Source organism: Bos indicus, chromosome 13 (assembly GCF_029378745.1).
Source record: "Bos indicus isolate NIAB-ARS_2022 breed Sahiwal x Tharparkar chromosome 13, NIAB-ARS_B.indTharparkar_mat_pri_1.0, whole genome shotgun sequence".
Taxonomy (NCBI): domain Eukaryota; kingdom Metazoa; phylum Chordata; class Mammalia; order Artiodactyla; family Bovidae; genus Bos; species Bos indicus.
In genome coordinates, this window is record NC_091772.1 from 34,602,333 (window position 1) to 34,626,558 (window position 24,226).

General features: G+C 45.5%; 1 long non-coding RNA gene across 1 annotated transcript in view; it reads left to right on the forward strand.

The window, feature by feature from the left end:
• LOC139186476 (uncharacterized) overlaps positions 1 to 24,226 on the forward strand; it is a 52,037-nt gene that overhangs the window by 26,599 nt on the left and 1,212 nt on the right. The gene's annotated exons all lie outside the window — the stretch shown is intronic.

The window sequence follows — 24,226 nt, forward strand, 5'->3', positions numbered from 1 at the left end:
ACTTTTTTTTTTTTTTAATCTGGAACATCCAAGAATGGAGACGGTTATAAAAGATGTAACGCACACACAGGATGGGCATACCAGATGGAGGGTTGAGCGTAACAAATACTTGATGTAATAATGACAAAAACTTTCTGAAATTAGTGGCAAGGCAAACCACAGATGCAGGAAGTGCAGTGCAGTTAAACTAGCTCCCTTTGTGTTTATTGCCTGCTCCCCTCCCACCCCCAGTTTGTAGGCTCTCTGAGAGCATTGGTTCCATACTCTTCCTTATCTCTGGAGTCCAGCCAGGGCCTGACACATTGGTGCTCAGCAAAGATTTATTGACTGAATGAAGGTGTCAGACAGGTTTTGAGCCTGGGCGCGCTGACTCCACAGCTCTGATGCCCCCAGGGTCTCTTTCTTGGCCCTGGCATTCCCTGTTCAGATGACCGATTTGTGGCTAACAGGTAAAGTGCATGGATGGAGGGTCAGGCGCTCTAGTGTCCCCATAGCCTGGGCATGTGCCCTGTGATCTCCTTGGTTCCCCAGTGGTCACCATGCCAGTTTGGACACCATCATGTCCTACCTAGATGATAGCAGCAGCCTCAGGGCCCGTCCACAGATTCTAGCTCTAGCTCCCTCCATTCCACTGTCCCTGCTTCAGCTAGGGTGATCTTGATCAACAAAGATAGTGCTCCTTTTCTCATTTTCAAATCCTAAAGTAGCTCCTTATTGCATTCAGGATAAAAATCCCAATTCCTGAGCATGTGCACAAGACAATCATTATTTTACCTGCTGTCCTGGCCAGTGTCACTGTTGACCTGATCCCAGGAACTGATCAGGGTTCTTGGCCTCTTTAGTCAGTAGAAATTGATCAGAGGCCTGAGAAATTCAGGCAAGGCTTTATTGGGGCCCTACTGCAGCAGGGGAAGCGAGAACAAACAGTGGGTCCCTGTGCTTGCTCTGCAAGGTGATGAGTGGGTCCTTAGGGTGGTGAGGTGGGGTGTGTCCCAGGCTCAGCCTGAAGGCGTGGCTCAGATGGTTTGCCCCCTCTTACGTGGTGGTGAGTGCAGGGTGCGTGCAGAGCGCTCTGCTTCCCGCCCCCGCCCCTCCCGATACCTTGTTTATGCTCCCAGCTCTTCAGAAGCAGCAGCTGGGTTTTTGATCTTTTTTTTTTTAATTTTATTTTATTTTTAAACTTTACAATATTGTATTAGTTTTGCCAAATATCGAAATGAATCCGCCACAGGTATACCTGTGTTCTCCATCCTGAACCCTCCTCCCTCCCTCTGGGTCGTCCCAGTGCACCAGTCCCAAGCATCCAGTATCATGCATCGAACCTGGACTGGCGACTCATTTCATACATAATATTATACATGTTTCAATGCCATTCTCCCAAATCTTATCCATAATTGTCCTGCTGCACACATGTGCAGTTATTCTTAGTCCTTATAGTTTCTTTGTATTTTGTTGCTCAGGCGATGTTTGTCCAGGTGTAAGCCCTGCAGCAAAGGGTCCCAGATTCCAGCCTGTCTTCCCAGGACCATCCCCACCCTCTGGAATTACCTGCATATCTGAGAAGGTTGCCCTCAAGGGCTGGTGCCTGCTCCTCCTGCTTCCTCCTCCCTATGTCCCCTCCCTCCCTCCCTGCACTGGGCTCCCTCTCCATCCTTCCGCTCAAGTCAGGGCCATTTCCTGGGAGGTGCTTGTGCCCCAACCCTAGTCTGAATTCAGGTGGCAACATGGGCTGATTACCTGGTGTCACATTTATCACCTAGTATTTTAGCTGCCTGTTTATTGTGTCTTTGTCCTGCTAGAATGGAAGCTCCCTGAGGAGGTGTTAACTATCCAAAACTTGAAAGTAAGGCACAGAAATGACGTCTTGCCTAATCACAGCTGGGGCATGACCCACGGAGCCTACCTGTAGTGCTTGGCTCTCCAGGGAATGCTTTCTTCTGACTCATTACTGATCGGGGCCCAGATGCCAAAGTTAACGTTACGTTTCAGGAAATGGATAAATTGCAAATGATTTTTGTCCCATAGAAGAGAAAATGACTTCTGACCAGTCGACAAGAGTAACTGCAAATGTTAGGTGTTTTATTTATTTATGTATTTATATTTTGTATTGGAGGGCTTCCCTGGTGGTTCAGGTGGTAAAGAATCCGCCTGCAACTCGGGACACCTGGTTCAATACCTGGGTCGGGAACATCCCCTGCAGAAGAGAACAGCCACCTACTCCAGTATTCTTGCCTGGAGAATTCCATGGACAGAGGAGACTGACAGGCTACAGTCTAAGGGGATGCAAAGAGTCAGACACTACCGAGTGACTTTCACTTACATATAGTTGATTCACAATGCTGTATTTAGTTTCAGGTGTACAGCAGAGTGATTCAGTTGTACATATATATGTATTTTTTTTTTCAAATTCTTTTCCCATGTAGGTTATTGCAAAGTACTGAGTAGAGTTCCCTGTGCTATTCAGTAGGTCCTTAGCATATTATCAGTCGCTCAGTCGTGTCTGACTTTTTGCGACCCTATGGACTGTAGCCCACCAGGTTCCTCTGTCCATGGGATTCTCTAGGCAAAAATACTGGAGTGGGTTGCCATTTCCTCATTGGTTATCTATTTTATATATAGTTGAAGTGACTTAGCAGCAGCAGCAGTGGATATATGTTAAATGGTAACCATTTTATTACCTTGTGGACCATGAACCCACAAGGTAATAAAAACAGTTCTGAATGCTTTTTTTTTTTTTTTTTTAACTGTAGGTCCTTGTTGGTTATCTGCTTTTAAAGACATATTTATTTGGCTGCACTGGGTCTTAGTTGCAGCATGTAGGATCTATTAATGGTTCCCAGATGGAACCCGAGGCCCCTGCATTGGGAGCGTGGGGTCTTAGCCTCTGGACCACCAGGGAAATCCTGATTATCTTTCTAAATTTATTATCTAAATTATCTATCTACATTTATTTGGCTGTGTCAGGTCCTAGTTGTGGCACACAGGCCCCAGAACACTTGGGCTTAGTAGTTGTGGCATACACGGGCTTAGTTGTCCCAAGACATGGGGAATCTTAATTCCCCAGCCAGGAATCAAACCTGTGTCCCCTGAATTGCAGGGTGGATTCTTAACCACTGGGCCACTAGGGAAGTCCTGAGGTTATCTCCTTTAAGTACAATAGTGTGTACATGTCAGTTCCAAACTCCCAATCTGTCTGAATGTAATTTTGAAGTTTGATTCCCTCACTCCTCTCCCCACCTACCCCCTCTCTCTGTGTTTATATACATAAACATGTATCTGTCTGTGTATGCCTATTTCCTCTCCTGGCCTCTTCTGAACTGATGTTGCCAGCCTATTATTGTGTCATTGCTGGTGCTGCTAAGTCACTTCAGTCGTGTCCGACTCTGTGCGACCCCATAGACGGCAGCCCACCAGGCCCCTCCGTCCATGGGGTTTTCCAGGCAAGAGTACTGGAGTGGGTTGCTGTTGCCTTCCATCTGATAATTTAAATGTCTTTGCCATGCTCTGGGGATTGTGGATGCGTGCTGCTCCGTGACCTTTAAAGGGGGACGGCTTGGAGGAGTGTGGCCAGAGCATCTTCAGGGTACGGTGCCACAGTCAGGACTGGCCAGTGACCCAGCCCAGCGGGGTGCTGGGGCCTGGCCATATCTGCCCACATCTTCAAAAGGGCAGCCTCTGCCCTGGGGCTACCCAGGGGCCGGCCAGTCCATTCTCAGAGCTGCCTGAGGTCTCTGACCCTTTCTTCCTCATTCCCCCTCCTCGTCCCTCCCCAGCTGTCGGGCCTCCATTATTGTCACGCCCTCCCCACTGCCTCCTGTTCCCTGTCCTTTTTTCTCACCCCCGCAGATGTCTTACATATCCGGCCCTGTCTTGGTGCTTGCTTCCTCGAGGTCCAAAATGTCACTGTGGTCGCCATGTGTCCACATCATGGTTTTGTTTGTAACTTTTGGAAAATGACTCTTTGAGAGAAAGTCAAAGACAGTCAACTGTCTTGTCACGTGGATACCTAGCAGCACTTACACCAGCGGCAAGTGCTCAGTGCGTATTTGCAGAAAGAATGCACTTGTGTGTGAAAGTGTAACATTGTGGTCTTGGTTAGAGTGGCGCCCTGGTTGGATGCAAACTGGGCCCTGTTGCTTCAGTTGAAAGGCCTCTGGGTCCCCTTCAGCTCTGAGGGTTTGGTGTCATTCATTTCAAAGTGCCTGTGTCTCCCACACAACCTCATTTCTCCTCCCAGAGTCCAGGCCAGGGCAGAAAGGGACAGGCGTGTGACAGAGAGGACATGGGAACACTGCCCAGAGGAGAAGAGGTGCTGTGACCTCTCAGGATCGGTAGGAGCTCCAGGGAGGGATGCGGGACATCCTGACCCCAGGCCCTCCCCACAGCCCCGCCCTGAATGCAGCCTCTGGGCCCTGGGCTGAGGGGGGAGGGAGCCTGTGTCTTCAGAGTCCTGCAGGCAGGGAGGAATCTGAGTGCCAGTTAGGAAATATCCTCTCATGGCCCTGACAGGTACAAAGTCTATGAAAGCCTGTGTTTAAGATGATTTTTCTGATTCTGCTTTTTCTCTGGTTATTCAGCAAGTTGAATAGATTATGACTCACCTCCCCCTTCCCCAAGCATGGCTAATTAAATATTTGATAAATAGAATTTAGTGCTTTTCATCCACAGAGAGGGTTCCTGACATTAACCAGTTGCTTCTAAGAAAGGTAGCCTCTTCCTTCCCTGGACGGCAGACCTAGCCAAGGGGTTTACAGAAGCCACAGGGAAAATGTGCACAGGGGGCAGATGCTAAGAGATGAGGATCCTTGGCCCACAGAATTCCCGATTTGGGGCAGTTTGATTTAGTTGCGTAGTTTCTCGCCACAGCGCTGGCCTCACCGGGTGGTGGGTTTGCTTCTGGAAGGTTCCCAGAGCCGGAGCCGGGGCAGCGGGGGATGGAGAGGAAGCTCAGCAGAATGGGAACCCCTCCCTTCAGGTCACCGGATTTAAGTTCTTTGTGTTGGAAGCAAATTAACCAGTAGAGATGGGGTCGCTCAGGGTCAGCTAGGGTCCTCAGGTGGTCTTGCCCCGACTCCCGTGCCGAGCACTGGCCACTGGCGGCGCTGCTTTAGGGATGGTGACTCAGGGCAGAGGTGGGCGAGGCGGGCTGGCGCCTCCGTGTGTGCAGTGAGCAACAGCGCCACCTGCTGGCCCCACCGCGCTTCGCTTCCCGCTGTGGACCCTGGGCCAGAGGCCCACGTTTTTTCTTGTCATTTGCCTATTTCTATCCCAGTCTGGTCCAGGCTCTGAGTTCTGGCTTTTCAGTTGGAGGAGTATAGTTGACACATTATTTCAAAGTTGATATAAATCTTCCAGAGGACAGCAAATATCTTGGCCTGATCACCCCTGGGTTAACATTAGTGTTAAGGAGGAAATTTCAGGCTTGATTGGCTGGCGGGAATGAGGTCTTACCCCAGAGGAAGGGGAGCACTTTCTACCCTGGATGCGCTGTGTTTGGGAGTGCCTTTTGGGGGACTTGTCTAGAAGCTGTGTTTGCGTAGCAAGTGCTGTTCTCACCCTTAGGCTGTGTGCCTGTTTGGAGGTGCCTGGGCGGAGGGGGCTGATGGAGATGACAGGCTTGTCACAGTCATTCGGCCTGGTTGTACGAAGACCCCAGGTGAAGCCTGGCTCAGCCTCTCCTCCCGACTGGGGTCTCCAGGGCACGCGGGGCTCCCTCTGAGGATAGTACCGTCTCCATGTGCACACGGACGAGAAACCTCCATTTGTTCTCCAGTTCTGAGTTACTCCCCAGGTGGCGTGTCTCATAGAAGGTAGGGTGATTCAGCATCTCCTTCCCATCCTGCTACATGGCAGAACATCAAGCAAGAGACCCTGACTGTGGTCACCCTGGGGAGCCCCATACCCCAGAATTCCTGGTGGGGACTTGGCCATGGGCATCCTGGAGTGAAGGGAGGCAAAACCCTCTGCAGCAGGGAGTCAGCAGAGGGAGGGCACCGCCTGCTCTCCCACCACTCAGCCGCCAGCCGAGGCAGGGTTGGAGCCCGCTGTGCTCCAATCACTTCTGGAAAGGATTCTCAGACAGCTGTCTGAGCATCTGGGGCTCTGCCTGGCGGGGCCCACCTGGAACAGGAGGACCCGCCTGAATTACCCTCGAGGATGACTGGCCTGTTTCCATCTACCTTCCACTCACTGGAGGCACACAGACGGTAAAGGTGAAGCTGGCAGAGATGCAGCTCTGGATTTCTAAGACACCTAAAAGCTAAGCCTACACCTGAGGGCCACGTTGGAAATGGGCCAGGGAACCAGGTCACCTGCTAAGTTCTGGAATGGGCAGCTGGCTCACAGCTCCAGCCTCCCAGTCTGTGCACCCAGGAAGCCTGAGTGTCTGAAGCTGCCCACTCATTGGTAGGCTCCCTGTCTCACTTCCCAGTCAACCATCGAGTGGCCTGGCTGAGATGGGCCAAGGGTTTTCAACATGGCAGCCTTCCTATGTTATTAAATAACTGCTCTGTGGCAGCATGTGCCTGCACCCAGTCTGTTATTTCGTATAGCCTTATCTGGGGCAGCTGATGCCAGCAGCAGCCCCATCTGTTAGGTGTGGATGAAGCAGGGGAACAGAGAGGTGGAGGAACCTGCTCAAGCTCAGCAGCCATAGGGGCAGGGCAGGGGCAGGCGTCTGAGAGCCCAGGGCCTGTGCTCCTTGCCCTGCGTCGCCCCCTCCTGCCTGGTGTGCTGTGTTTGCCGTGCTGGCAGCCCTTTGTGGTGTCTTAGCCTCTGACATAGAAGACAGTGGTTATGGGGGACAGGTGGGTGAACTGGGCACTTTTTAAAAAATGTATTTTATTGATTCAGTCAGTTCAGTCGCTCAGTTGTGTCTGACTCTTTGCGACCCTATGGACTGCAGCAAGCCAGGCTTCCCTGTCCATCACCAACACCTGGAGCTTGCTCAAACTCATGTCCATCGACTTGATGATGCTATCCAACCATCTCATCCTCTGTCATCCCTTTCGCTTCCTGCCTTCAATCTTCCCCAGCATTAGGGTCTTTTCTAAGGAGTCAGTTCTTTGTATCAGGTGGCGAAGGTATTGGAGTTTGAGCTTCAGCATCAGTTCTTCCAGTGAATATTCAGAGTTGATCTCCTCTAGGTTTGACTGGTTTGATCTCCTTGCAGTCCAAGGGACTCTCAAGAGTCCTATCCAACACCACAGATCAAAAGCATCAATTCTTCGGCGCTCAGCTTTCTTTATAGTCCAACTCTCACATCTGTACATGACTATTGGAAAAACCATAGCTTTGACTAGACGGACCTTTGTCAGCAAAGTAATGTCTCTGCTTTTTAATATGCTGTCTAGGTTGGTCATAGCTTTTCTTCCAAGGAGCAAGTGTCCTTTAATTTCATGGCTGCAGTCACCATCTGCAGTGATTTTGGAGCCCAAGAAAAGAAAGTCTCTCACAATTTCCATTGTTTCCCCATCTATTTCCCATGAAGTGATGGGACCGGACGCCATGATCTTCGTTTTTTGAATGTTGAGCTTTAAGCCAACTTTTTCACTCTCTACTTTCGCCTTCATCAAGTTCTTCTTTGCTTTCTGCCATAAGGGTGGTGTCATCTGTGTATCTGAGGTTATTGATACTTCTCCTGGCAATCTTGATTCCAACTTGTGCTTCATCCAGCCCGGCATTTCTCATGATGTACTCTGCATATAAGTTAAATAATCAGGGTGACCATATACAGCCTTGATGTACTCTTTCCTAATTGGGAACCAGTCCGTTGTTCCATGTCAGGTTCTAACTGTTGCTTCTTGACCTGAGTACAGATTTCTCAGGAGGCAGGTAAGGTGGTCTGGTATTCCCATCTCGTTAAGAATTTTCCAGTTTGCTGTGATCTACACAGTCAAAGGCTTTGGCATAATCAGTAAAGCAGAAGTAGATGTTTTTATGGAACTCTCTTGCTTTTTCTATGATCCAACGGATGTTGGCAATTTGATCTCTGGTTCCTCTGCCTTTTCTAAAACCAGCTTGAACATCTAGAAGTTCTTAATTCACATACTGTTGAAACTTGTCTTGGAGAATTTTGAGCATTACTTTACTGTGTGTGAGATGAGTGCAATTGTGTGGTAGTTTGAGCATTCTTTGGCATTGCCTTTCTTTGGGATTGGACTGAAAACTGACCTTTTCCAGTCCTGTGGTCACTGCTGAGTTTTCCAAATTTGCTGGCATATTGAGTGCAGCACTTTCACAGCAGCATCTTTTAGAATTTGAAATAGCTCAACTGGAATTCCATCACCACCACTAGCCTTGCTCGTAGTGATGCTTCCTAAGGCCCACTTGACTTAGCATTCCAAGATGTCTTCCTCTAAGTGAGTGATCACACCATCGTGATTATGTGGGTCATGAACATCCTTTTTATACAGTTCTTCTGTGTATTCTGGGGCTTCCCTGGTGGCTCAGAGGTTAAAGCGTCTGCCTCCAATGTGGGAGACCCGGGTTCGATCCCTGGGTCAGGAAGATCCCCTGGAGAAGGAAATGGTGACCCACTCCAGTATTCTTGCCTGGAGATACCCATGGTCGGAGAAGCCTGGTAGGCTACAGTCCACGGGGTCACAGAGTCGGACACGACTGAGAGACTTCACTCACTCTCTCTGTGTATTCTTGCCACCTCTTCTTAATATCTTCTTTTTCTGTTAGGTCTGTACCATCTCTGTCCTTTATTGCCCATCTTTGCATGAAATGTTCCCTTGGCATCTGTTTTCTTGAAGAGATCTCTAGTCTTTCCCATTTTATTCTTTTCCTCTATTTCTTTGCATTGGTCACTTAGGAAGGCTCTTTTATCTCTCCTTGCTATTCTTTGGAACTCTGCATTCAGATGGGTATATCTTTCCTTTTCTCCTTTGCTTTTAGCTTCTGGTATACAGCAAAATGGTTCAGTTATACATATATTCCGTCATATATGTGTGTGTGTTTGTGTGTGTGTGTGTATATTCTTTTTCATATTCTTGTTCCATTATGGTTTACCACAGGATATAGTTCCCTGTGCTATACACTTAGGGCCTTGTTTATTTTTTGTACAGCATTGTGTATTTGTTAGTCTCAAACTCCTAATTTATTCCCCCTCTCCCTTCCCCTTTGGTAACCATGACTCTGTTTTCTATGTCTGGGAGTCTGTTTCTGTTTTGACAGTAAGTTCATTTGTATCATTTTTTAGATTCCACATATGTGATATCATATTATATTTGTGTTTATCTGACTTAGTTTGCTTAGTATGATAATCTCTATGTCCATCCGTGTTGCTACAGATAGCCTTATTTCACTCTTTCTTATGGCTGAGAAATACTCCATTGTGTGTATGTGCCATGTTTTCTCTATCCATTCATCTGCTGGTGGACACTCAGGTTGTTTCTGTGTCTTGGCTGTTGTAAATAGTGCTGCAGTGAACATGCATGTATCTTTTCTAATTATGGGCCCAGGAGTGGGATTGCTGTATCATACAGTAGCTCTGTTTTTACTATTTTGAGGAATCTCCATACTGTTTTCCAAAGTGGCTGCACCAGTTAACATTCTGTATTGGGTACTTTTTAAAAGTTGTAAGAGCCAAACATTGGGTCTGAGATGGAGAGAACCAGTACTCACTTTCTTTTGGCTGGGGGGGTGGGTGGTGGGAAGCAGCAAGAGGAAATAGAATGAGACAAGATTGGATTCAACCTCCACTTCTATGAGCAGTGGGAGGACAGGTAAAGACCTTGACTTCCAAAGGCCATCTCTGTACATGGGGGTAGCAGGCACCCCACAGGGCTGCTTCCCAAGACAGGATAGAATTGTGTGGAGAAAGCTGGCTCAGGGCTCCCGTGTGACAAGTCTCCCATCCTTTCCCAAGTCCCTTCTAATGGGAGAGACAATCATGGGCTTTCATTCATCTGATTATTCCATAATAATCAGATATGATAGATTCCTGGATGGAGCACAGACAACCTCATCTGGGTACAGTCTCTACCCTAATGAGCTTTGTCAAATCCCTAAAGTTCTGAGTGCTTGGATTCTTTCTACAGCATGCTTAATACCAAGGCTGTTAAAAAAAATTTAAAGGGCCAAAATTTTAAAAGCGCTCAACATTTAAAATGTCCGCATAAGTGCAAGATTCAGAATCATTGAATATTTTCAGTGCAGCAGAATCATTTCTTGCCTTCTTGCGTAGCTTCTAAGATGAAACCGACACTGGCTCTGGGCATATGCAAAAACAGCACTGCTGCTGAGAAAACCCTGGGCTAGCACCTCCCCTGGACGCTGGTCTGCTGAAGATTTTAGAAATGTATTTATAAGAAAACAAGATCAGAAAGGCATTTACTAGGGTCAGCACCTTTAATCATTTGAATTAAAGGTACAAGATGGTGCAGGAAGGTAAACTGAGAGTAGAGAGCCCTTAAAACAAGCACATTGAGTCACAGGGAGAAAGGGAAGCTGCTCATGGGACCCAGTGCGTCCAAGAGGCCAGAGGAGTTGCCCTCACACCTGAACATGACCTTTGCCCAGGGCCACTCAGCCTGTCCACTCCTAGCTTTGCTCTCCCTTCATAGTACCTCCACTTTAGTCAGGAATTCCTCATTGCCATTCCCGCACCCTGCACGTGCCAGAGCTGGGAGACCTGCAAGCCCTGCCCGCCTGCCCTCCCCCCCACCGCCGCCCCCGCCCATCTCCTCTTTTCTAAATCTTATGCTTTGAAGCAGGTCCCTGATGGGCTGATGCTCAGTTGCAGTGAGAAATCCCACCAGTCCTTCTGGGTCAGTCCGTCTGAATCCACATGACACTGCCTCCTGATTCTTCCTTCCCCTCTCCCTCCAGCCAGAAGTTCTGCCTTTTCCCTCTGGATCAGTTTCCTAAAGCTGCTGTAACAAAGAACCACAGACTGGGGGATCTTGGATAACAGAAACTGACGGTCTCACTGTTTCAGAGGCTGAAAGTCCACGGTTGAGGTGTCAGCAGGGTTGGTTCTTCTGTGGCCTCTCTCCTTGGTTTGTGGACAGCAGCCTCCTCCCTGTGACTTCATACTGTCTACCCTCTGAATGTGTCTGTCTCTGTGGCCAAGTGTCCTCTTCATATATGGACCCTAGTCGCACTAGCATTGGGTTCACCCTCATGAGCTCATGACCGATGGACTTTCTCCAGATAACGTCACATTGTGAGGAATTGGGAGTTAGGATTCCAGCCTTTTATTTATTTATTTATTTATTTATTTTTGAGAGGGAGGGGCACACAGCACAGTTCAGTCCATAACAGACTCCTATTGCATTTTTATTTATACTTTTTAAAAACACATCTTCTTTTTAAGATAATTCGGCTATAGTGGGTCTTTGTTGCTGCACATGGGCTTTCTGTGGTGAGTAGGGGCTACTCTCGAGTTGTGGAGCACAGGCTTCTCACTGCAGTGGCTTCTCTGGTAGAGCACAGGCTCTGGAGTGCAGGCTCAGTTGCGGCACAGGGGCTTAGTTGCCCCATAGCACATGGAATCTTCCTGGAGCAGGGATTGAACCTGTGTTCCCCTGCATTGGCAAGTGGATTCTTTACCACTGGACCACCAGGGAAGTCCTGTTTATACTTTTCAATGAATTGTCATCTGCAATGCAAGCTCCTTGTGGGATCAACAGCTTAGCATCTGCTGTTTGTGTTCTCTGTTGAGCCTGACACTTTGCAAATACTCCATAAATGCCTGAATGAATGAATTAGTAAGCCTATGTGCAGGAATGAATATGGACCAATGCTGTGACAGGTCTGTGTGGACAACACAGAAATGCACTGGAGCAGATGATGCAGTTGCCCCTCTGGTAGGTCAGAGCTGACCTGTGGAAAGACTCCACCCAACAACCAGAAAAAAGTCTGTCCCACATGGACTTGAGATGTCATCATTGGCAAATGATGCTCTGTGTTCTTTGTGATTCCTGATTTAAAAACCAGAATGGCTATTCGTGAAGTGCAGGTGTTCATAGGAGAAGGAACCCTGAAGGTGGGGATGGAGGAGGCAAGGGAGGGCAGGTGGAAGAGAAGTAGGTGCCAACTGTATAATTGCCTCCTAGGAGGGGCTCCGACACTGACAACGTCTTCCAGTTCCCAGACATGTTCGTTAGTTGCTCGCATCCTTCATGTGCAGGAATTACTCATCTAAAAGTCCCATTTTATTTTTCTTTGCTGCCATGTGAGCTCAGGTCTCCTTGTTTGGCTGTTGGTGGAGATTCCTTTACCTTTCTGGGGACAACACATCCCATTACAGCCATTTCAGGGCAGATGCTAAAGTGGTGTTCACATGGCAAAGTCAGAAGCAAGATCTAATAACAGGCAATTTATGTCAGTTTCCAGATAACATATGTCAGTTCCAGTCTGTCCTTAAAGTAACTTCCAGAGTTCCACGTGTCAGTCAGGGACACGTCCCAGGACTCTGGCAAGGCTGGGGTGAAATATTAGGGTGAGGATATTTTGGACACGGCCTTCCCTTACTTTCAGCTTGAGTTCCATTCTGCTCCTGCAGCTTTCTTTTCAATCCCAGCAGCATGACATAAAGAACTCTGCAGAGGACCAGTTCATTGTTGGAAACGAGGGGTGCTGCTCTGAGTCTTTTTTCCTTATGGATCTTCAAGGACCTACATGATGGCCTGTGCGTTCAAATAGTGAAACCCGTGGGGGTATTTCCATACAAGCTGGACGCCCATGGCAAATCCCTGCTACTGATTCTAGAAACAGAAAGCCTCTCATGTTTTCCCCGTGCAAATCTGTCTCTCTTATCTAACTCTTTGGGGATGTCTATTGAAGGTAGTCTGGGGAATCCTCTTTCTCTGAGCAAGTGCTTGAGATGTGCATTTACTTTTTATTCATTTATTTTTCACTTAATTTATAATCAATATTTTTAATTGAAGTATAGTTAATTTACAGCACTGTGTCAATTTCTGCTGTACAGACAAGTGATTCAGTAATTATATACATATATATACACACATTTTTTCATATTCTTTTCCACTGTGGTTTATCATAGGGTATTGAATGTAGTTCTCTGTGTTGTACAGAAAGAAGGACCTTGTTATTTATTCATTCTATATATAATAGTTTGCATCTGCTAACCCCAGCCTCCCCCTCCATCCCTCCCCAACACTCTCCTCCTTAGCAACCGCCAGTTTGTTCTCTATGTCTGTGAGTCTGTTTCTGTTTGATAGATAAATTCATTTGTATCATATTTTAGAGTCCACCTATAACATGACTGAGCGACTTCACTTTCACTTTTCACTTTCATGCATTGGAGAAGGAAATGGCAACCCACTCCAGTGTTCTTGCCTGGAGAATCCCAGGGACGAGGAAGCCTGGTGGGCTGCTGTCTATGGGGTTGCACAGAGTCAGACCTGACTGAAGTGACTTAGCAGCAGCAGCATAGTGATACTGTATGGTATTTATCATTCTCTAACTTCACTTAATATGATAAACTCTAGTTGTATCCATGTTGCTGCAAATGGCATTTCATTCTTTTTAATGGCTTAGTAGTATTTCATCATACATATGCATCACATCTTCTTTATCCATTCATCTGTTGATGGACACTTAAGTTGCTTTCATGTCTTGACTGTTGTAAATAGTACTGTTATGAACATTGGAGTGCATGTATCCTGTCTAATTAGAATTTTCATCTGTTCCTAATATATGCCCAGAAGTAAGATTGCTGGATCATATGGTGTAACTCTTACTTTTAGTTTTTTGGGGAACCTCAACATGGTTTTCCACAGAGGCTGCACCAAATTTCATTCCCACCAACAGTGCAGGGGGATTCCCTTCTCGCCACACCTTCTCCAGTATTTGGTTTTTGTAGACTTTGCAGTGATGGCCATTCTGACCAGTGTGAGGTGGTACCTCATTGTTGTTTTGACTTACATTTCCCTAATAATTAGTGATGTCAAGCATCTTTATATGTGCCTATTGGCCATCTGTATTTATTCTTTGGAGAAATGTCTCCATTTCTCCATTTGGGCCCTCTGCCCTTTTTTTTATTGGGGTGTTTATTTTTTGTTGTATGAGCTGTTTGTACATCTTAGAAATTAAGCCCTTGTCTGTCTCATTGTTTGCAACTATTTTCTCCCTTTCTATAAGTTGTATTTTCATTTTGTTTATGGTTCCTTTACTGTGAAAAAGCTTGTCAGTTTGATTAGGTCCTATTTGTTTATTCTTGTTTTTATTTCTGTTGCTTTGGGAGACTGACCTGAGAAAACATTGGTATGATTTATGTTAGAGAATGTTTAGCCTTTGATCTCTTCTAGGAATTTTGTGGTGTCATGTTTTACATTTAAGTCTAAGCCATTTTGAACTGAAGAGTGTGTGTTCCTGGTTTCGTGTGTATGCCTGTTTTTGTGTGGTAAAACCATACTCTTTTGATGACTGTAGTTTTGTATTGTTATCTGAAATCTGAGAGTGTTATGCCCCTGCTTTTGTTCTTTTTCTTCAGGATTACTTTGGCAATTCTGAGTCTTTTATGGTTCTGTGTGAATTTTATTATTTTATTCTAATTCTGTGAAAAATGTCATGGGTCAGTATTCTTGCCTGAAGAATCTCATGGACGAAGGAGCCTGGCAGGCTACAGTCCAGGGGGTTGCAAGAGTTGGACACAACTTAGCAACTAAACCGCCACCAACAGTGTGATAGGGATCTCATTAAATCTATAGATTGCTTTGGGTAGTATGGCCGTTTTGACAATACTAATTCTTCCAATCTCAGAGCATGAGATATCCTTCCATTTCTCTGAATTCTTTTCAGTTTCCTTTTTGATGTTTTATAGTTCTCAGCACATATTCCTTAAATTCTTCCCCCCCGCCCCCATTTCTCTTCCTGTGGCTGGTTTCTAATTTCATGCTGTTGTGGTCAGTAGGGTGCTTGAGATAATAGGGTGCTTGAGATAATTTCTGTATTCTTACATTTGTTGAGGCTTGTTTTGTGCCCTAGTAGGTGGTCAGTCCTATCCGCTGGATCATCGAAAAAGCAAAAGAGTTCCAGAAAAACATCTATTTCTGCTTTATTGACTATGCCAAAGCCTTTGTGTGGATCACAATAAACTGTGGAAAATTCTGAAAGAGATGGGAATACCAGACCACCTGACCTGCCTCTTGAGAAACCTATATGCAGGTCAGGGAGCAACAGTTAGAACTGGACATGGAACAACAGACTGGTTCCAAATAGGAAAAGGAGTACGTCAAGGCTGTATATTGTCACCCTGCTTATTTAACTTCTATGCAGAGTACATCATGAGAAACGCTGGACTGGAAGAAACACAAGCTGGAATCAAGATTGCCGGGAGAAATATCAGTCACCTCAGATATGCAGATGACACCACCCTTATGGCAGAAAGTGAAGAGGAACTAAAAAGCCTCTTGATGAAAGTGAAAGAAGAGAGTGAAAAAGTTGGCTTAAAGCTCAACATTCAGAAAACGAAGATCATGGCATCTGGTCCCATCACTTCATGGGAAATAGATGGGGAAACAGTGGAAACAGTGTCAGACTTTTATTTTGGGGGGCTCCAAAATCACTGCAGATGGTGACTGCAGCCATGAAATTAAAAGACGCTTACTCCTTGGAAGGAAAGTTATAACCAACCTAGATAGCATATTCAAAAGCAGAGACATTACTTTGCCAACAAAGGTCTGTCTAGTCAAGGCTATGGTTTTTCCAGTGGTCATGTATGGATGTGAGAGTTGGACTGTGAACAAAGCTGAGCGCCAAAGAATTGATACTTTTGAATTATGATGTTGGAGAAAACTCTTGAGAGTCCCTTGGACTGCAAGGAGATCCAACCAGTCCATTCTGAAGGAGATCAGCCCTGGAATTTCTTTGGAAGGAATGATGCTAAAGCTGAAACTCCAGTACTTTGGCCACCTCATGCGAAGACTTGACTCATTGGAAAAGACTCTGATGCTGGGAGGGATTGGGGGAAGCAGGAGAAGGGGACAACAGAGGATGAGATGGCTGGATGGCATCACTGACTTGATGGATGTGGGTCTGGGTGAACTTTGGGAGTTGGTGATGGACAGGTAGGCCTGGCGTGCTGCGATTCATGGGGTCGCAAAGAGTCAGACACGACTGAGCGACTGAACTGACTGATGCAGTCAGTCCTAGAGACTGTTCCATGTGTACTTGAAAAGAACATATATATATTCTGGTTTTTGCTGTTGTGTCCTGAAAGTGTCAATTAAGTCTATTCTATTGTATCATTTAGGATCTCTGTTGCTTTACTGATTCTCTGTCTAGAATATCTGTCCATTGATGTGAGTAGGGTGTTGAAGTCTCCTGCTTTTATTGCATTCCCATCAGTTTCTCCTTTTCTGTCTCTGTCTGTTTTATGTATTAGGTGCTCCTATATTAGTGTTTCCCAGGTGGCACAGTGGTAAAGACTCTGCCTGCCAATGCAGTAGATGCAAGAGACTGGGGTTTGATCCCTGGGTCAGGAAGATCCTTTGGAGTAGGAAATGGCAGCCCACTCTAGTATTCTTGCCTGGAAAATTCCATGGACGGAGGAGCCCATGGGATCACAGAGAGTCAGACATGACTGAGCAGCTGAGCACACATACACATATTAGGTGTTACGTATGTAAACAGGTGTGAAATCCTCCTCTTGTATTGATGCTTTTATCATTATACAGTGTCCTTTATCTTTCTTTGACCTGTTTCCCTGGTGGCTCAGACGGTAAAGCGTCTGCCTGCAATGCGGGAGACCCGGGTTCGATTCCTGGGTTGGGAAGATCCCCTGGAGAAGGAAATGGCAATCCACTCCAGAACTCTTGCCTCGAAAATCCCATGGACGGAGGAGCCTGATAGGCTACAGTCCATGGGGTCTCAAAGAGTTGGACACGACTGAGTGATTTCACTTTATCTTTCTTTATGGCCTTTGTAAAACAAAGTGTTTTATCTGATATGAATATTGTGACCCCAGCTTTCTTGTCATTTTTGTTTGCATGAAATAAATATCTTTTTCTATCCCTTCATTTTCCGTCTGTGTGTGTCCTTTGCCCTAAAGCAAGCCTCTTACAGGCAGCATATTGTTGGCTCTTGTTTTTTTTAATCCAACCTGTCATTCTGTGTGTTTTGATTGGAGCATTCAGTCCATTGACATTTATGGTAATTACTGATCGATATGTATTTATTACCATTTTGAATCTTGTTTTCCCATTCATTTTCTATTTCTTCCTTGTCATTTTCTTTTTGTTTTTCTTGTTGTGGTTTGATGATTTTCTTTTTTATTATGTGTGTGTTTAGTCATTCAGTTGTGTCTGACATCTTTGCAACCCCATGAACTGTAGCCCTCCAGGCTCCTCTGTCCATGGGATTCTCCAGGCAAAAACACTGGAGTGGGTAACCATTCCCTTCTCCATGGGATCTTCCCTACTCGGGGCTCAAACCCAGGTCTCCTGTATTGCAGAAGATTCTTTACCGTCTGAGACACCAGGGAAGCCTCCTTTCTTATATTATACTTATGTTTTTTTCTTTTTGATTTTTGTGAATCTATTTTATGTTTTTGATTTGTGGCTACCCTATTTTTCAAGTATGTTAACACCTTCCTATGTCTGCTTGCCTTAGATTTATAGTCATATAGGCTCAAAGACATTGTAGGAAAAAAAATCTACATTTTCTTCTCTTCTCTCTCATATTTTATGATTTTGATATCCTTTTCTACACCTTCCTGTTCATCCTTTTGCTGTTTGTTGTGGTTATCATCAGTTTCACAGAAATTTTGTTTGTTTGTTTTAATTTGTGTATTGGCTTTATTTAAGGTGATTTGTTTTCCAATTGTGATTTTGTCTTTCCTGTAGATTCTTACTATTTAGGGAGACCTTTCAATATTTCCTTCAGATTACTGGTTAAGTATTATTTTATTCTTTTAGTTTTTGCTTCTCCAAGAAAATTTTTTGATTTTTCCTTTATTCTAAATGGTAATATTACTGTGTAGAGTATCCTATATTACAGATTTTTCTCTTTCAGGAATTTGAATATATCTTGCCACTCCCTTCTGGCCATCAGAATTTCAGTAGAGAAACCAGCTGATAGCCATATGGGGTTCCCTTGTAATGAACTCTCTGTTTTTCTCTTGCTGCCTTTGGAACCCTGTCTTTAAGTTTTGTCATTTTTATAATAATATGTCTTGGTGTGGTCTGTTTGAGTTTAGCTTGTTTGGGAACCCTCTGTGCATTCTGTACATGAATATCTCTTCTTTGTTAGGTTTGGGAAGTTTTCAGCCATAATTTCTTCAAATACATTTTCAATCCCCTTTTCTTATTCTTCCTTTTCTGGAATCCATGTTACATATAGATTGGCTGGCTTTTGTTATCACATAGGTCTCGTATTGCTTTTATTTATTTTAATTTGGCTTTCTGTCTGCTATCCCAATTGGGATATCCCAATTGTAACTGCTATCCCAATTACCAATTGCTAATTTCCATTATTCTATCATCCAGACCATTTATTCTTTCTTCTGTGTTATCCATTCTGCTGTTTATTGCTTTTAGCTCAGCTTTGCTCTCTGCAAATGAGTTTGCTAATTTTTCTTGGTTTCTCTCTGTATTTTTTAGTTCCTTTTTAAAGTACTTTGCATTTCTGTTGATAGCCTTTCTTAATTCCTTCAGTATTTTCATTATCTCCTTTTGGAAATCAGTGTCTATTAGAATAAAGAGGTCTGTTTCATTGTTCTTTCAGGGGAATTCTCTTGATCTATTATCTGGGAGTGGCTCCTTCTTAATTTTACTTACATTTCTCTCACTCTGTGAGTTTAGGGGAAGCAGTTACCTACTGTGGTCTTGGAGGACTGTTGATATGTGGGGGTGACCCTAAGGAGCTTGTGTGGGTTTAAGGGCTTTTTTTTTAGTATTGATGCTTGTTCCCTCCTTCCTCAGTGTGTTTTGGTCATTATCTGCTTGATAGGGGTGTGCAGATGTGGTGGCTGGTGCCTGGTGCTAGGGTTCTTGGCAGGGGTGGTGGCTCAGGTGTGCCCTGAACATGTGATAGGGGTGGTGGTGGCTCGGGACTACCCTGGAGTCTGCAAGGAAGGTGGGTGACGGTGGCTTGCACCCAGACCTGGAGCCAGTGCAGGTGGTGTCCTGCCCTCTGTGAGCACGAGCACAGGGAAGGAATTTGGGTCCCGCCTCTTCCCTCATGCACCCCTCAAACAATGACGCCTGGCCTCTAAGGCAGCTGGGACTTCCTCCACGCACACCCTCAGTTGTGCTTGCAGTCAGATTCCAGCCAGCCTAGGCTGTTTTTGCATGGCCATCCCCAGTCCTCTCCCTGGTCTGATGTCTGAAGCCTGAGTTCCAGCTCCCAGCCCCATCCTGCACCTGTGGGTGCATGTCTCAGGCTGGGGCGTGCAGGGCAGCAGCACTGACTGCCTGTGCAGCTTCCCCTCTGCTCTGGCTGCTGCAGTTCTCTTCTGAGGCTCTGAAGCTCCCCTCCGTCCTGGCCAACCTCCCTGCTGGCGAGGGGGCTTCCCAGAGCAAGGAACCTTTCCTCTCTCATAGCCCCCTCCTGGGGCTCAGGTCCCGTCCTGATCCCTTTCTCATTTTCTTTTTTCCTACTTGCTTACGTGGAGATTTTATTGCTCTTCCGGCAGTCTGAGGTCTTCCAGCAGCATCCAGTAGGTATTCTATGGGACTTGCTCCACACGCAGAAGAAGTTTTTGATGTATCTCTGAGAGAAGTAAGGCTTCACATCCTTCTACTACGCCATCTTGATCACACTCCTGCAGTTAGTTTGTATGAGTAAAGGAGGAACTAAAGTAGGGGTTTTTCTTTGGATCAGATACTGTTCCAGTATATTCAGTATTCCATTCTTTCAGTTTTCAGTTTATTTGCATATGAATCATTACCTTGACTTTGGCTTGTTATGGTCCCATGACCTTCCTGGCCACTCACTACACTGTTGATCTGCTTTCCACAAAGGCCTGTTTTGAGGCTTCGGGTCCTTACTCTGGATCTGAGATCAAGAGAGGCCTGTGAGCCTTAGAGAAGGAGCTTATGGTTACCAGGGGAAAAGATGGGGGAAAGTTAGTTAGGAAACTCGGGATGGACACGTACACACTGCTGTATTTAAAATGGATAACTAGCAAGGTCCTTCTTTATAGCACATGGGACTCTGCCCAATTTTATGTGGAAGCCTGGATGGGAGGGGAGTTTGGAAAAGAATGGATACATGTGCATGCATGGCTGAGTCCTTTCCTGTCCACCTGAAACTATCACAACACTGTTAACTGGCTCTACCCCAAAACAAAACAAGAGGTTAAAAAAGACCTGTGAAATCAGTCCCCACATCCTCCCTCTCTGGGCCCTGGCTGGATGCTGCCCACCCTCTGTAGGAGTGTTGAGTGGTGGTGGGGTTTGGAGGGGCTGGGTCCCCACGGCTGCTGCTCTGGACCCTCACACTGAGCCCTACGTGACCACAGAACCTCATACACAGCAGCATCAGCATCCAGGGACTAGCGTCTGAGCCCTGCTGTTAATGGGAGAATTAACATGCCAAAAAACAAATGCAGTTTTCCTCTTAAGAAAGAAAAACAGCATACATCTCAATGTTAGTTGGTGTAAAGAAAGATCTAGAAGATTATAAATCAAACTGTTGAAGTAATTGTATAGAATATGGAAGTGGTGACAAAGACACTGCCCTTGACCAAGCTGTAGTCAGTCTTCTCTGAGTCTGTCCTTGGGTGTGGCCTCAGAGACAGGCCCATGTGTAGCTAGATCAAGGTTTAGCCAGACCCCCTCCCTCGATGTCTCATCACCCTTGTGACCTGTCGGACTCCTCACCCTCCACCGTCCCCCAGGTAGTAGTGTCTGGTCACCCTGATCTGCCCTGAGTCCTCTTAGGTCAGTTTGGCCAGAACTGCCCTTTTACCCTGGTTTTTCCTCTTAGTGGTTCTCTATCCAGTGACCCCCACCTCCACCTGCTTCTTTGCTATACATCCTCACTCTTCCTTGTGTCTTTGGAGTTGAGTCCAGTCTCTCCCCTTCAGCAGTGGCCCCTACACCTGTCGTGATTGTCCTAAATAACATCTTTTTTATTTTTGGCTGTGCCGTGAGGCTCATGGGATCTTAGTTCTTTGACCAGGGATTGAACCTGTGCCCTCCACAGTGGAAGCACTGGGTCCTAACCACCGGACCACTGGGGAAATCCCTGCCTTACTGTCTTCACAGGTGTCATGAATGATTATTTCTTTTAACAGAAAGAACAGCTATGACTTTCAGTCTCTAAATTATATATCCTTATAATATTTGCATTTTTCACATAGATTGGTGTTACTTTATTTTTAAAGTAGCTTTCTTGTGGTATAACACACCTGTGTAAGTGTACACTTCACTCAAGTTTTAGTGCTTTTACAGAGTTGTGCAGCCACCACCACAATCCAGTTTTAGAAAGTCTATACTTTCAGAAAGTGCCATCCCTAAAGTTCCCTCATGCTTATCCACAGTCAGTCTTTACTCCCATCTCTATCTGCCACCCGTCTGTCTGAATGGATTTGTCTTCCCTGGAAATTCCAAATACATGAAATTGAACAGTTTATATGGCCTTTTGTGTCTGGCTTCCTTCACTGAATGATGTTTCTTTTTTTTCCTCCCCTTTCTTTATGTTTCAGTGGAATATAGTTGATTCACAGTTTGTGTTAGTTTCAGGTGTACAGCAGCGTGATCCAGTTACACATATACACATCTTCATTCTTTTTGCAGATTATTTTCCCATATAGGTTATCACAGAATACTGAGTAGAGTTCCTTGTGCTGTGCAGTGGGTCCTTGTTCTTTATTTCATATTTGGTAGTTTGCGTCTGCAAACGCCAAACTCCGGCTTTTACCCTCCATCTCATTTTTCCCTTTGGCAGCCGTGTTTGTTTTAGATATTTGTAAGTCCATTTCTGTTTTGTATGTGTTTATTTGTATCATTTAAAAAAAATTAGAGGAGAAGGCAATGGCACCCCACTCCAGTACTCTTACCTGGAAAATCCCATGGATGGAGGAGCCTGGTAGGCTGCAGTCCATGGGGTCGAGAAGAGTCCGACACGACTGAGCGACTTCACTTTCACTTTTCACTTTCATGCATTGGAGAAGGAAATGGCAACCCACTCCAGTGTTCTTGCCTGGAGAATCCCAGGGATGGGGGAGCCTGGTGGGCCACCGTCTGTGGGGTCGCACAGAGTCGGACACGACTAAAGTGACTTAGCAGCAGTAGCAGCAGAGTGATATATGGTATTCTCTTTCTCTGCCTGGCTTACAGTGTGACAATCTTTTAGATCCATCCATGTTGCTGCAAATGGCACTATTTCATTCTTTTTTATGACTGAGTGGTCCTCCACTGTATGTATTATACCACATCTTTATATCTATGCCTCTGTTGATGGATATTTAGGCTTTTTTCCACATCTTGGCTATTGTAAACCGTGCTGCAATGAACATTGGGGTGCCTGTGTCTTTCCAGATTATGGCTTTCTCTGGATATATGCCTAGGAGTGGGATTGCTGGTTCACATGGCAACTAGTTTTTTAAGGAACCTCCATACTGTTTTCTGTCGTTGCTGTACCAACTTGGATTCCCATCAGCAGTCTAAACGGGTTTCCTTTTCTCCACCGCCCCTCTAGCATTTATTGTTTGTAGACTTTTTGATGGTGACCATTCTGACTAGTCTGCAGTGATACCTCAGTCTGGTTTTTATTTGCTTTTCTCTGATCATTAGTGATGTTGGACATCCTTTCCTGTGCTTTTGGCCATCTCTGTGTCTTCTTTAGAGAAATGTATGTTTAGATCTCCTGCCATTTTTTGATTGGGTTTGTTTTTCTGACATAGAGCTGCATGAGCTCTTTGTATATTTTGGAGATTAATCCCTCATCAGTTGCTTCATTTGCAAATATTTTCTCCCATTCTGTGAGTTGTATTTTTGTTAATTTGTGCTGTACAGTAAAGTGACTCAGTTATTAACACACATATTCAGTTTGGTTTATCACAGGATGTTGAATATAGTTTCTTGTGCTATAGGAACTTGCTGTTTATTCCTATGTTGCATCTGCTAATCCCAGACTCTCAGTTCTTAAATGGCATTTCTGAGGTCCAGGTGTATTGGAGTGTTGATCAGTATCTTGTTACCTTTCCTGTTGGATAGTATTCCATTGTGTGAATCTACCACATTTTGTTTATCCATTTCTTAGTCAATGGACCGATGGGTTGTTTGCAGGTTTGGGTTATTATGAATGATGCTGCCGTGATCATTCATATACAAGTCACTGTGTAGACAGGGTGTTACGTTATAATCAGAAGAAAAGAAAGAAGTGAAGGACCAAAACAGATTCTCAAGCTGTTTCTGGAATGCATCCCCTTTTACAAGAATGGAGCTCAGGCACAGGAGGGGCTGGAATAAGGAGAGAACGAAGAGGGGCTCCTGAGCGGCCTTTCTGACCCTGACACAGCCCAGGAAGAACACATCAGGGTGAGGGTTCCTCACCTCTGGGGCCTGCTTGTACTACTGCAGTTCCCCCACAGCCTCAGGACACTCATGACATCTTGTCTCCACCCAGACATCCGTTCCCCTGTGTTAAAGTTATTTAGTTCAAAAGCAGCAAATGAAGAAAACACCAGCTGTTTTTAATAAAAGTTCCCCAGATGGTTCACCTGGGAATGTGGCTCTGGAGGAGGGGTGCAGCGCAGCTGGCTGAGGTGTTGAGACTTAGCACGTCATGTGTTCAGGCAGGGTCCCTTCCCAGGACGCAAAGGTCATGTCCTGCTATCACAAAACCACATGAGAGAGGAGGATCTAGTTCTGCAGACTGGAGAGAGATTTGGGGAAACAACTCAGGAAGAGAGGCAAAAAGCAAATGTGAAACCAAGACGGGTGCCCCGTTTATAATGAGGTGAGAGGCAGACACAGTGCTGGGGCCAGTGCTTAGTACACGTGGGTATAAACAGTTTTAGAGAATTTGGGAAAATCTAGGGTAATGGGTATTGCTGATGACTCTGTATTGTCCATCACACCTACAGCAGGCTCTCCACCCAAAGGGCTTATTGCAGCATGCTTCTCTGCTCCTCCTTCCCTTGGCTTTTCCATGTTTTCTCTTTGGAAGGGCTTCCTGGGTTGAACCTGTCATTTCTAGATGTGTGACCACGTTCCTTAATTTTAACTCTCTTGCTTTCCTAAGTCCCCCTCCATGACAGTAACACTGAATGGCCTTGGTAAAAATCATTCGTAGGAGGTGC